The 13,462-nt window shown below is 46.3% G+C and overlaps 1 long non-coding RNA gene across 1 annotated transcript in view; it reads left to right on the top strand.

The window, feature by feature from the left end:
• Positions 1-13,462, top strand: part of LOC134911841 (uncharacterized) — a 173,922-nt gene that overhangs the window by 122,513 nt on the left and 37,947 nt on the right. Inside the window, exon 2 of the long non-coding RNA XR_010176888.1 lies at positions 10,579-10,633. This is a non-coding gene — a long non-coding RNA (uncharacterized LOC134911841). The remainder of the gene's footprint in view (positions 1-10,578; positions 10,634-13,462) is intronic.

Raw genomic sequence — 13,462 nt, 5'->3', positions numbered from 1 at the left:
AAGTGTGCCTGGTCATGCACAAAGGGTGGAGGATGAGAACGATGGCGAAGGAGGATTTAGTGCAGATACTGATACGCATGATTGTATGGAATACCTGAACCAAACTTTCACTGCGAGACCTGACATTAGTGACAACCCACTGGAAGGAGTAGACTTTACCTTCTGCTCTGATGGTAGTTGCCACAGACAGACGGATTCGGGAGACCTATGCACCAAATATGCAGTTGTAGATGATGAAGGTATCATAGAAGCTGAACCCCTTGGCCCACCACACTCAGCACAAGTCGCTGAGCTGGTCGCCCTGACCAGGGCATGTGAGTTGGCCAAAGGTAAGTCAGCTAATATATGCACGGACTCTAGGTACGCCTTTGGAGTGGTGCATGATTTTGGGGCCCTGTGACGCCTCAGAAATTTCATGACGGCAGCTGGCACACCTGTAGCGCATGCATCCCACATCAAAAGGCTTCTGACAGCAATGCAGGAACCAGACAGAGTGGCTGTTATCAAGTGTAAAGCACACACTTACAACCAAGACCCAATCTCACTTGGGCAGACGAAGCTGCTAAATAAGCAGCAAGCACAACCATACAAACGAACATCACATCACTGATGACATTTGAAACAGTTAAATGAAATGCAAAATTTGTGTTCCCTACAGGAAAATGTAGTCTGGAAGGCGAAGGGATATGGCCAAGAGTCCTCAGGACTTTGGACAGATGGACACGGTAAGCCAGTGGCCCCCAGAACATATCTTCCAAGTCTAGCTGAGGCGGCACATGGTCTGACTCATCTGGGCAAGGAGTGTATGTGCAAGCTGGTAAGAGCCTACTGGAGTGCACCAGGATTCTCTTCTCATGCAGGTAAGAAAGCAATGACATGTCTTACTTGCTTGAGGAAGAATATTGGCAAGGCAATACCAACGGAGCCATCCCATATCCCTCCTACAGACGGACCATTTCAGGTAATACAAATCGACTTCATACAGTTACCACCCTGTAGGAATTTAAAATATGTATTAGTATGTACTGATGTGTTTTCCAACTGGGTAGAAGCATTCTCCGCTGCCACAAATACTGCTGTGTTCACTGCAAAGAAAATCGTGCAGGAATTTGTGTGCAGATATGGTATCCCTAGAATGATTAAAAGTGTTAGGGGTACCCATTTTACAGGTGAAGTCTTTCAGGTCATTTGCAAACTATTAAGAATAAGCTGAACAAAGTAATGGCTGAAACTGGATTGTTGTGGCAAGAAGCATTGCCACTAGTGTTGTACAGCATCAGAACCACTCCTAGGTCAATGCTTAACTTATCACCCTTTGAAATTCTTTTTGGTCGACAACCCCATGTAATGATAGACCCCCAGGATGATTTGAAATGCAATAACGAAATAACTGTGCCATACTTGGTTAGGATGAGCCAGCAGCTGAGAAATCAACAAAGAAATCTAAAGCTGGTGATTCCTGACCTACCGAACAGTAATTGTCATGACATTGAGCTTGGGGATTATGTAATGATTCAAAATATTTTACGCTCAGGTTGCCTCATAAACAGGTGGGAAGGACCGTATCAAGTTTTGTTAACCAGCACGACAGCACTAAAGGTCGCCGAAAGAGAGACTTGGGTCCACTCGTCCCACTGCAAGAAGGTCGCTGACCCAGAGAAAACTCGTGACAAAGAGCAAGGTGAAGAGAACCTCGAATCACTAGAGTGTTTATTCCTGGAAAGCTGAGAGGCAGGACTGTTGAAACGGCACCTGAGCGCGGAGAACAACAAGATCAAAGACGGTTGTTGTACCATTTTTCTTATTTTTCACCTCCCACTGCATTTTTCTCTCTTTCCCCCTTCTTATTTTCCCTCTTTTTCCCTTAACGAAATGGATCTACCTAAAGAGACTGCGTTTTGGGTTTTTCTGGTAATTCTGTTTTTGACAATCTGTTTTGGTGAGGGTCCCAGAGACGTCGAGTAAGGATCTGGAATGGGTTCTGATGGCGAGTACGGATTTGTAGGATCTCAGGAGCAGCACTTCACTCTAGTAAATGCTGGTACTAGTAAGCGCTCTGGTAGTCACTGAGCTCGGAGGCAATGTGAGGGGTTATTGTCTGATGAATATTGTAATTGTAGGTATTGCGAGAACATAGTCAAAGATGGGTGCATCCAGAGATGTCAGTCCAACATTAATATCGACATGGACCAATATCCGTTGAGTGATTACCACTCACTAGTGGGTAAGGTCTTAACGAAGACAGAATGCTGGGTGTGCTCACAGGTACCTTAAGAACAGAGTAAGTCAGGATTAGTGCCGTACCTTTTAACGATAGATGAGGTACTCGAATTACGGGGTGGGAGACCGGTGGACAAGAAATTCAATATATCTAGGCCCCCTAGCTTGAAGCTCCACCAGTATCATGTAGATAGATCACTAGTGTGTTTTAATATTTCCAATTTCCGAAAACCAGGAAATTGGGAAGTGACGTGGAATAACCAGACAATGACCTTTTCGCACAGAGCTGATAGGATACCTATCGACTCTGAACTTGTACGCAAGATAGCCAACAGTGGGAAGTATTTTCAGTACCGGTATACACGTGGAAGCAAAACCATGTGGGTTGGAATGGTATCGCAGGGGTATTGTGCCCATGTCATCCAGCCCGATACTTGTACTTAACAAATGAGAGAACTAGGGATTGGTTTCTTTACATGGAAGATTTGCAATATGGTGTTGTTACATTTTGTCCCCTATGTTCTCCCAGACGATGCCTATTTTATATGTGGGAGGAAAGCGTACAAGTGGCTTACTCTGAGCTCTGAGGGATTGTGTTATATTGGGAGAGTACTACCAGAGGTCATGACCATAACCCACGACAAAATGAAAGACGTCCACCGCAACGCTCAGACTCCTTATACTTATACCCATTATGAACACATCATCAAGAGACACCTCATAGATAGGGCAGAGCACGCAGCCTCTGATTTGATCCATGAATCCACCGGGATTCAGTTCCTTTTCTCATTAGATATCACCCGTACTGCCAGAGGAACTATAAATTATAGGTACATCCATGCGCTAGCGAACTTGATAGATAATATCACAGAGATGTATGATGACACCTTCAGGTATACGGGAAGGGAGTTACAAGCCTACAAGAAGGAACTGATTTAGCACAGGATGGTCCTTAATTATGTTACAGCTGTGACAGGTGGGTACTGTGTTACCCTGGCAACTCAATATGGCGTGAAGTGCTGTACGTATATTACGAATAGCACTGACGACCCTATGGAGATAATTGATCAAAAGATGGATGAGATCTTACAGTTGAAGTGGGAGTTCAGGCGGAAGCACAACCTTACCTTGATGGCTGTGGGTAATGAACTGACCGGCTGGGTCTCATGGTTGAACCCACGCAAATGGTTCTCAGGGTTAGGAGAGTGGGCACAGAATGTTATTATGAGTGTGGGAAAGTTTCTCCTTTGTATCCTGGGAGTCATCATAATTATTGGTCTGATATTCAGGTGTGTTCGAATTTTAACGCGGTGCAAGCATAGCACAAATTTGATGAGTCTAAGGAGCGGGGGGCATTGTTACAGCAGCAGATTTGATTTATGACCCATTTGTAGAAACAGTGTTATGATAAGGATTGCAAATTAATTTCATGGCCTGTTTTCTTTCACCATTTTTCTCTGTTTCCCCCTTTACCCAGAAACATCCAACCGGAAAAGACGTCAACCCTACCCAAATGTTTATGTGAATATATTTTTATATATGTGTCTTATCTTCATCTCTACAACCTCCAGTTAATGGCACACATAGTCGACAGGTGTTATCCACATATAGTAGCACTCACATATATTCCCCCTCCTTGTATCATCAACTAACTGTGCTCCCCATTTGTTGGTACTAGAAGCCAAAAAGGTGAGGGTCAAAAGCCCTTACCCGAAAGGAGCTCAGTAGTGTTTGTTTGCCCATTTACAGGCCCTTAATACGGGATGAGAAGGATTTAACGTATACTTCGCAATACCTCGAAGCTTACTTAGAACATATACGGCACGATGATACATGCCTCTCATTGATTCATACATACATGCTTTTTACTATCCCACTAGGCTATACATTTCCCACCTACAACTCTCCCCCGATCATCCAAACTTTGCATATATTGTATAAATAATATTTTCCGTTTATTAGTTAAGAGTGGCAGTTATTGATGACTGCCAAAGGGTTGACTGTCGAAGTTGGAAAATATTATGGTACACACATTACGTACAAACACCACACAGATGGCCTCCGTGTGCGTACTTGTTCTGCCCTGCGTGCACATATTCGCAAGTTGCATATGACCGCTCACGCGGTAGTGCGTATTAGCGTGTGGTATGAGTAATTACAGTAGCATTTGTATTCGCACGGAAAAGCCACAAAGACATATCTCATATTTAATCCACATAATGAAAAATGTACACATAGCCCACATGCACCACACCAGCAAGTTATACTTGTTTAAAAGGTACAATAACAAAGGGATTGACCTTTACAGGATATGAGGGGACAGCATTAGGTTAGGAGGTGGTGTTTGGTATCTAACTGTGGGGTATTTTAAGGGCAACATTCCGGTAGCAGATTGCAGAAGATAGCACGCTCCTGCGCATAGATATGCGCAGGAACACAATATTACTATTATACTGTATTTACTGTACTCTGATATTCGGAGGGAACCCAGTGGAGACCAACTGCAAGTGCACCTGGACCAGGCATCGCCCACCTATTCAAACTAGAAATGAGCGGGTTCAGTTCTCCAAGATCCGAACCCCCCCGAACTTCACCTATTTTACACGGTTTTCGAGGCAGCCTCGGATCTTCCCGCCTTGCTCGGTTAACCCGAACGCACCCGAACGTCATCATCCCGCTGTCGGATTCACGCGAGATTCGTATTCTATATAAAGAGCCACGCGTTGCCGCCATTTTTACTCGTGCAATGGCCCCCTTAACCCTTGCATGCCTTTCTGGGGTTCAATATTTGTGTTATATGGAGTATCACCTGCATTCCTTTGTTAGTGGTTAAATATTGCACAATGAAAGGGTGTGCGATGGTGAAGAAGGCGCAGCCCCTTGCAACGGCGTGAACAGCACCTGCAGACCACAATGTACAGAATGTAGCGGGTGCGGGGGGTACTGCGGATGGTGTCTGTAGATGCTGCGGATGGAGGGGGGGCGGAAGTGGGGGTGGGGCCCGGATGGGGAAGTGTTGGGAGGTGCTGCGGGTGGGGGAGGGGCAGAGGAGTGGGGGATGCAGATGGGGGAGGGGTCCGGAGGCACTGCAGGTGGGGGAGGGGCAGGGGTGCCATGGGTGGGGGAGGGGCAGGTGTGGGGATGTTGCAGATGGGTGAAGGGTTCCGGAGGTGCTGTGGGATGGGAAGGGGCGGGAGTGCCACTGGTGGGGTAGGGGTCCGTAGGCGCCATGGGTAGGGGAGGGGCAGGTACGGGTGTTGCGGCAGATGGGGAAGGAGGTCCGGAGGTGCTGCAGGTGGTGGTGGGGCAGGTGCGGGGGTGCCATTGGTGGGGGAGGGGTGGGTGAGGGGGGGACCGCGGATGGAGGAGGGTGTCTGCAGATGCTGCGGGTGGAGGGGGGCAGGTGTGGGGGAGACATATAAGGGGGGTGAATGGTGGAGGGGGCCTGGAGATTGCTGGGGGTGGTGAAGGGGCGGAGGAGTGGGAGCCGCGGGTGGTGTAGGGGGTCTGGAGGCACAGCATGTGGGGGAGGGGTGGAGTGCCGCATGTGGTGGGGAAGGTGCGGAGGTGTGGTGCATTGGGGAGAGGTCTGGAGGTGCTGCGGGTACTGTACCTGCCAAAAAGATAGTTGGAGGGTATGCAGTAACAGGGCCAGGACAGGGGTGACAGAGTCAGAACAGGGTTGACTGGGCCAGGACAGGGGTGACAGGGTCAGAACAGGGGTGACAGGGTCAGAACAGGGGTGACGGGGCCAGGACAGGGGTGACGGGGCCAGGACATGGGCGACGGGGCCAGGACAGAAATGACAGGGACAGGATAGGGGTGACAGGGTCAGTGTAGGGGCGGCAGGACCAGGACAGGGGTGTCAGGGCCAGTATAGGGTTGACAGGGCAAGCACAGGGGTGACAGGGCCAGGATAGGGGTAGCAGGGCCAGCATAAGGGTGACAGGGCCAGGATAAGGGTGAAAGGGCCAGGATAAGGGTGAAAGGGCCAGGATAAGGGTGGCAGGTCAAGGCCAGGGGTTACAGGGACATGACAGAACACAGGGCACGGGAGAGATTGGTATTAGGGACAGAACAGTGGTGACAGACAGATGTGTCTTACCGGAGTCACTGCTGCTGGCTGCTGCTGTTCCACTCCAACCTGTTTGGATCTGCTGCTGGTGGAGACTTGGCATGGTTGACTCTATCAGGCTGGAGTCCTGCTTCCTCTGCCCGTCCGCATCCCTCCCCCCCACTCCTCAGTCACACACCGCGGACCTCGCACGGCTGCTGGGCACTATGGTAAGGGGAGACTGGGAGTGACTGGTTAGCTCCCAGGAGACGCTGATGCTGGAGGGAGGAGGGGGTCAGAGCCTGCAAGCAGCACGGACTTCTGCAGCGCTACCCGCCGGCTAAAGTGTGTGAAGGAGCTGGGCGCAACTCACTGCGGGTGGCAGCGCTGCAGCTAGCGGTGGGGTCGCAGGGGCTGGAGATAACAGAGGCAGTACGGAAAGTGCACAGCGGCTGGTGACCCACAAAACTACAGCTAAGAAGCGTGGAGTGTGCCAGAATGTGACGCTCCTCCCTGCCAGAGAGACCCTGCTGAGTATGCTGATGTGGGGGTCAAGTATGGCATCCCCCCTCACACACCCCCATACCTCCCAAATGTCCCAATTTTCGCGGGACAGTCCCATTTTTTGGGGTCTGTCCCGCTGTCCCACCTGCGGGTCGCAGTGTCCTGCGGTGGGGGGGGGGAGCAGTTGGAAAGCTCCTGTACTCGCTGTTCTGCTTAGCAGAGCAGCGGTGAATAGTGGAGACAGGGAGAGGGGGCATCAGGGGGTACGGATTAAGGGGGGGTTCCAGCAGCAGGGCCGGATTAAGGGGGGGGGCAGGCGGTACGTACCGTTGGCCCCACAGTTTTAGGGGGCCCCCTGGCTGGAGTAGCTCTGTCCCAGCTCAGAAGCTCCCCCGTCCTGCCAGCAACAGCGGCAGCATTGTGCTACAGTCAGCACACGCTGCTGCGTATTGGCAGGTCTGTGGTGTTGCAGGGAGGCAGCAGTCTCCCTGCTTTCTTCTGCCTGTGCGGGTGTGTAGGGGGGAGCGACCACCTCCTCTGGATTTACCTCTAGCTGAGGGGCCAAAATACCATAAAAAAAAAAAAAAATCCCGGAATTTGCATAATGGGGCGTGGCCTCGCGTCCCGCGATTAGGCCACGCCCCCAACCCACAGCAGGCACAGCAATGAGATAGGGCTCCCCTGTCTCAAGTACCCTGTGCCCCCCGGACTCATAATCAGCCCCTGGGGCCATGCCAGCAGCTCACAGAGCGCTGGGCATGCCCCCTCACTGACGAAAACGGGGGCCCTCCCGCAAAGCCACGCCCCCTTTTCGCCGTGTGTGTGTGTGTGTGTGAGTGTGTGTGTGAAAGCTGGGAGGTATGCACCCTGCCTGTGCCATGTCCATACTATCTGCTTCTGCAGCTGCTCCTAGTGTCCTATAGATTTGGCCAGATCTGTGACTCATTTGACTAACTCCGCCCACTGTTGTGACTCCGCCCAGCGTTAGCAAATGAATCACAAGATCACAGAATAGGGCTATTATATAGGAGATAGTACAGTAGGCCATTGCTGTATCTTGCAGCTCTGTGTCAAGTATACGATCTCTGTGCTGCATTATTGTGAGCAGTATATAGTAGGACAGTGCAGCATTTTGGTGACCAGCAGTATACATATAGTACAGTACAGTAGGCCATTGCTGTATCTTGCAGCTCTGTGTCAAGTATACTATCTCTGTGCTGCATTATTGTGAGCAGTATATAGTAGGACAGTGCAGCATTTTGGTGACCAGCAGCATATATATAGTACAGTACAGTAGGCCATTGCTGTATCTTGCAGCTCTGTGTCACTTCTAGTATCCTGATCAGTGCTCAATATCTGCTGCATTGTTGTGACCAGTATGTATACTGTACTGTGCGACGTGTGTTATACACCTGGTGATTTTATACATCCTGTAATCTGTACTGAGCGATGTGTGAGATACACCTGGGGATTATACACCCTATATACTGTACTGTGCAATGTGTGTTATACACCTGGTGATTATACATCCTGTAATCTGTACTGAGCGATGTGTGAGATACACCTGGGGATTATACACCCTATATACTGTACTGTGTGATGTGTGAGATACACCTTGGGATTGTACACCCTATATACTGTACTGTGTGATGTGTGAGATACACCTGGGGATTGTACACCCTATATACTGTACTGAGCGATATGTGAGATACACCTGGGGATTATACACCCTATATACTGTACTGTGCGATGTGTGTTATACACCTGGTGATTATACATCCTGTAATCTGTACTGAGCGATGTGTGAGATACACCTGGGGATTATACACCCTATATACTGTACTGTGTGATGTGTGAGATACACCTGGGGATTATACACCCTATATACTGTACTGTGCGATGTGTGTTATACACCTGGTGATTATACATCCTGTAATCTGTACTGAGCGATGTGTGAGATAAACCTGGGGATTATACACCCTATATACTGTACTGTGTGATGTGTGAGATACACCTGGGGATTATACACCCTATATTATTATTATTATTATTATTATCCTTTATTTATATGGCGCCACAAGGGTTCCGCAGCGCCCAATTTCAGAGTACATAAATAGTCAAACAGGAAAACAGCAATTTACAGTTGATGACAGCATAGGACAAGTACAGGGTAAATAAACATAGTTACATCAGCAGATGACACTGGAATGAGTATCAGGTGGCAGAAGACTGCTGGATGTGGTACAGTTGAAGATTATTAAAGTAAGACAAAGGATAAGCACATGAGGGAAGAGGGCCCTGCTCGTGAGAGCTTACTATCTAAAGAGGAGGGGTAGACATACATGGGTGACACAGATGGGGTACATAGAGAACATGGAACAGAGGGTTAGGATGAGATTTGGCTGGGTTTGGTGAAGAAGTGGACCCCCAGAAGGCACAAGTCAATACTTAACATTGCAACATCTTACTGGGCTATGCAGGAGAAAATTAAAAATAGGGAAGGGGGGGGGGGAAAGAATCGATAACTTCTACCGCTTTCAAAAAGGTCAATGGAAGCTGAAATAATGGACAACTACCTCATGGAAGCCAGATACAGTATACCAAACAGTACTTAGCAGAGTTAGGAATGAGTGCTTATGAAATACAGTAACATTTTTTCACAATATTTCAGAAACTGCATGGCTGGTCTCTTGCACTCTTTTGCTCTAATACACCACCTGCTTTAGGATTTATATTCAAAAACATTATGTCTCCATAATCCCAAAAACGTCAGTCTTCTTGGAAAGTGGTTTGTTTCTTTGTAAGGGAAAGAGAACAAACGTTCTCAAACAACGGTTTCTCAATTTAATTTTCCTCTGGGAAGGGATTGTGGATTCGCAGGAATATCTGAGCATTTCTGTAATCAGAAAGCAGCGACTTTCTACAAATGTTTACGAATAATTCTAGTGGTTTTGTAATTTTCTTCCAGTGATTTGGAACAATAATACCATTGATTAGAATGAATAATTCCAGTGATTTTTTCATTTTCTTCCAGTGATTTGGACCAATAATACCATTGATTAGAATGAATAATTCCAGTGATTTTGTCATTTTCTTCCAGTGATTTGGACCAATAATACCATTGATTAGAACAAATAATTCCTGTGATATTGAGGTGTTTGTGTCGCTTAGCTTAGCCGTCCAGCGATCATAGTGCACCTCTTTTTCTCTTTTCTTTGCATCATGTGCTGTTTGGGGCCAATTTTTTTAAGTGCCATCCTGTCTGACACTGCAGTGCCACTCCTAGATGGGCCAGGTGTTTGTGCTGCCCTCTTGGGTCGCTTTGCTTAGTCATCCAGCGACCTCGGTGCAAATTTTAGGACTAAAAATAGTATTGTGAGGTGTGAGGTGTTCAGAATAGACTGGAAATGAGTGGAAATTGTGGTTATTGAGGTTAATAATACTATAGGATCAAAATTACCCCCAAATTCTATTATTTAAGCTGTTTTTGAGGGGTTTTTGAAAAAAAAACACCCAAATCCAAAACACACCCGAATACGACAAAAAATTTTCAGGGAAGTTTTGCCAAAACACGTCCGAATCCAAAACACGGCAGCGGAACCAAATGCAAAACCAAAACACAAAACCCGAAAAATTTCCGGTGCACATCTCTAACAAACCAACCTATGACCCCTCCTGTACTGTAAATGACCAGCCCTTTGACCTATAGGTGAAGAGATTACAGTTTCTATTGTATTATGTTTTAGCCAAATGTATAAAAATCCAAGCTGCCTGACCGGTCTCTCTCTCTCTCTCTGAAGGTCATCTTGCTTGATTGACTGAGCACCGGGACCGTGTGGCGCTGGCGAAACAAATGTATGTACCATTGATTGTAGCCTCTTTTCTCTTATTGTGATTGTATTGTTATTGTAACCCCCTTTTTGCAATTATATGGTGTCGTGTCTCTTTCCTGCTAAGGTTTAAAGTGTATTTCAGCCACACGTGTAGCTGCATTGTGCTTTCAGCGTGTCGGTGTGTGTGTACGCTAAGTTAGTAAAAACTCTGTATGTTAAAGATTACATCCAGCAGCCACAGCTGCTCGAATTTCAGTGTAAAAGGTATTGCTTTTTCTGTCCTGTATGTTAATCAACATTAACACTATTCCCTAGTGCTTTTCCCACACCCCCTCCCTGTTCTTTATTTGTTGCTGGATGAGGATCCTCTCTGGTCTGATTTATAATGGGTTCGGATGATTTACATGTAACTACCCTTAATGTAAAAGGCCTAAATATTCCTGAGAAAAGATCTAAACTTCTTAAATGGCTTAGGGATGAAAAGGTTGATGTTGCCCTCATTCAGGAAACACATTTTAGGATTGGCAGTGTGCCGTCACTTAAATGTCACTATTATCCCCATGTTTTTACAGCCAACAACCCTTCTGGCAAGACACTGGGAGTGGCAATTTTATTGGCACGTCACTTACCTATCCTTAATGTCACTTCTCATAGACTAATTGAGGGCAGGGGATTATTAGTTAAATGTGATATCAATAATCAACATTTTATCTTTTTGAAGGTCTATGCTCCCAACACAAAGCAGCCTTCCTTTCTATCTTCTGTTTTATAAAAAGTTGAACCTCTCCTCGAAGGGGTACTGGTGATGGAAGGCAATTTAAATTGGACTCTCGATCCTCTCCATGACATCTCAAAAAAAGTTTCCCATAGACCAGAAAAAGAGTATAGGAGGGTGAGACGTAGCCTGCTTGATCACCAGCTGTTTGACACCTGGAGATTGACACATCCCTCTGATGTGGATTATTCCTATTTCTCACATCCTCATCAGACATACTCCAGAATAGATTATTTGTTTCTAAGTCACCGGCACCTCCATTTAATTTCTGACGCTTCGATAGGGCAAAATACATGGTCTGATCATGCCCCTGTTAATCTTATGTCTTCCGACACAAACATGAGGGCCATGGTCATGGCGTTTTAATGATACCCTCCTACAAGATTCATCCTGCTGCACCCAAATTGATTCTGCCATAGAAGCTTATATTAGTACTAACGATCACGTTGATATCTCTAAAGTTCCAGTCTGGGAAGCACATAAATGCGTTTTACAAGGTGTTTGCATCCAGATAGGCTCACATCGGAAAAAACAAAGGGTGAAACATAAAGATGACCTACTAACTAAGATACGAATTCTTGAAACTATGCATTAGAAATTTCAATCCCCTCAACACTATTCTGACCTCGAAAATACCCGAGCCGCTCTGAATAAACTTCTTTCTGATAATGTTAAACTGTCATATCAAAAGTGTCGTAGCAGATACTATCAATGGGGCAAAAAGCCTGGTAAGTTGCTGGCCAAGGCTCTTTGAGAACAACGGGCACTTACCTTTATTCATGCAATAAAGGATGATTAGGGTAGGTCACATCACAAAATATTACACATTGCTAAGGTCTTCCAGGCCTATTATTCCACCTTATATAACCTTTCAGGGCCGAATAATGGGTAGATGCAATATCACTCCAAGGCGCTGTTTCTGAATATCTGAAATCCTTGGATATCCCCACTCTGCCAAAGGAAGAAGCAAATTGTTTGGATGCCCCCTTCTCTACTGAGGAGGTTCTGAAAGCTATTGACTCCTCTTCCAACGATAAAAGTCCAGGCCCTGATGGGTTTTCTATTGCTTATTATAAAGCCTTTTTATGGGGAAATTAGCCCCTCTTCTCACGAGGGCCTTTAATGCTATTTCTGAAGAATCCAGTTTCTCTACAAAATCCCTGGAGGCTCATGTTACAGTATTGCCCAAAGAGGGTAAAGATCCCAGTCTCTGTTCAAGTTACCGGCCGATCTCATTGTTGAACATAGACATAAAACTTTTTGCCAAATTGATCGCAAACCGCCTTAAATTATTATTGCCAGATTTGATTCACGGAGATCAGGCGGGCTTCGTTATGGGTCGGGAAGCCAGGGACAATACCTCCAAAGTACTCAATATGATTCACTATGCTAACCAATCTTCATCTCCCTCTATTGTGCTATCAACAGATGCCGAAAAAGCATTTGATAGGGTAGACTGGGGTTTTCTGTCTGGTATATTGCGACATCTGGAGCTAGGTAACACCTGTCTCCATAGAATCTTATCTCTTTACACTACTCCATTCGCCAGAATTAAAATCAATGTCTCCCTGTCTGATCCTTTTACCATTTCTAATGGCACAAGACAGGGATGCCCCCTGTCCCCGCTATTATTTGTTCTATTTATGGAAGCTTTGGCTAGGAGCATTAGAGCCAACGAAAATATTTCAGGTCTGCTAGTTAAAGGGGAGGAATATAAATTAGCTCTCTATGCTGACAATTTGCTTGCCCTAATCTCGAATCCGACGGCTTCACTTCCGAACCTGATGTCGGAATTTGATAGATTTGGAGCTCTTTTCAACTTAAAGATAAATTATTCCAAATCCATTGCTATGAATCTAACTCCTCCTCCCAGTGTTACTGCTGGTTTGAAATGCTCCTTCCCTTTCACATGGCATGATCATAAACTGAAGTATTTGGGGGTTATGCTCTCTAACGACTTATCCAAACTGTTTTCCTTGAATGTTACCCCCTTATTAAAAACACTCCGTCTAGATTTTCAGCGGTGGAGGCGATTACGTCTATCTTGGTTTGGTAGAATAAATGTGGTCAAAATGA

This window comes from Pseudophryne corroboree, chromosome 4 (assembly GCF_028390025.1).
Source record: "Pseudophryne corroboree isolate aPseCor3 chromosome 4, aPseCor3.hap2, whole genome shotgun sequence".
Lineage (NCBI taxonomy): Eukaryota > Metazoa > Chordata > Amphibia > Anura > Myobatrachidae > Pseudophryne > Pseudophryne corroboree.
The sequence above is the reverse complement of the archived record's forward strand: the minus strand, read 5'-3'. Positions and strand labels throughout refer to the sequence as shown.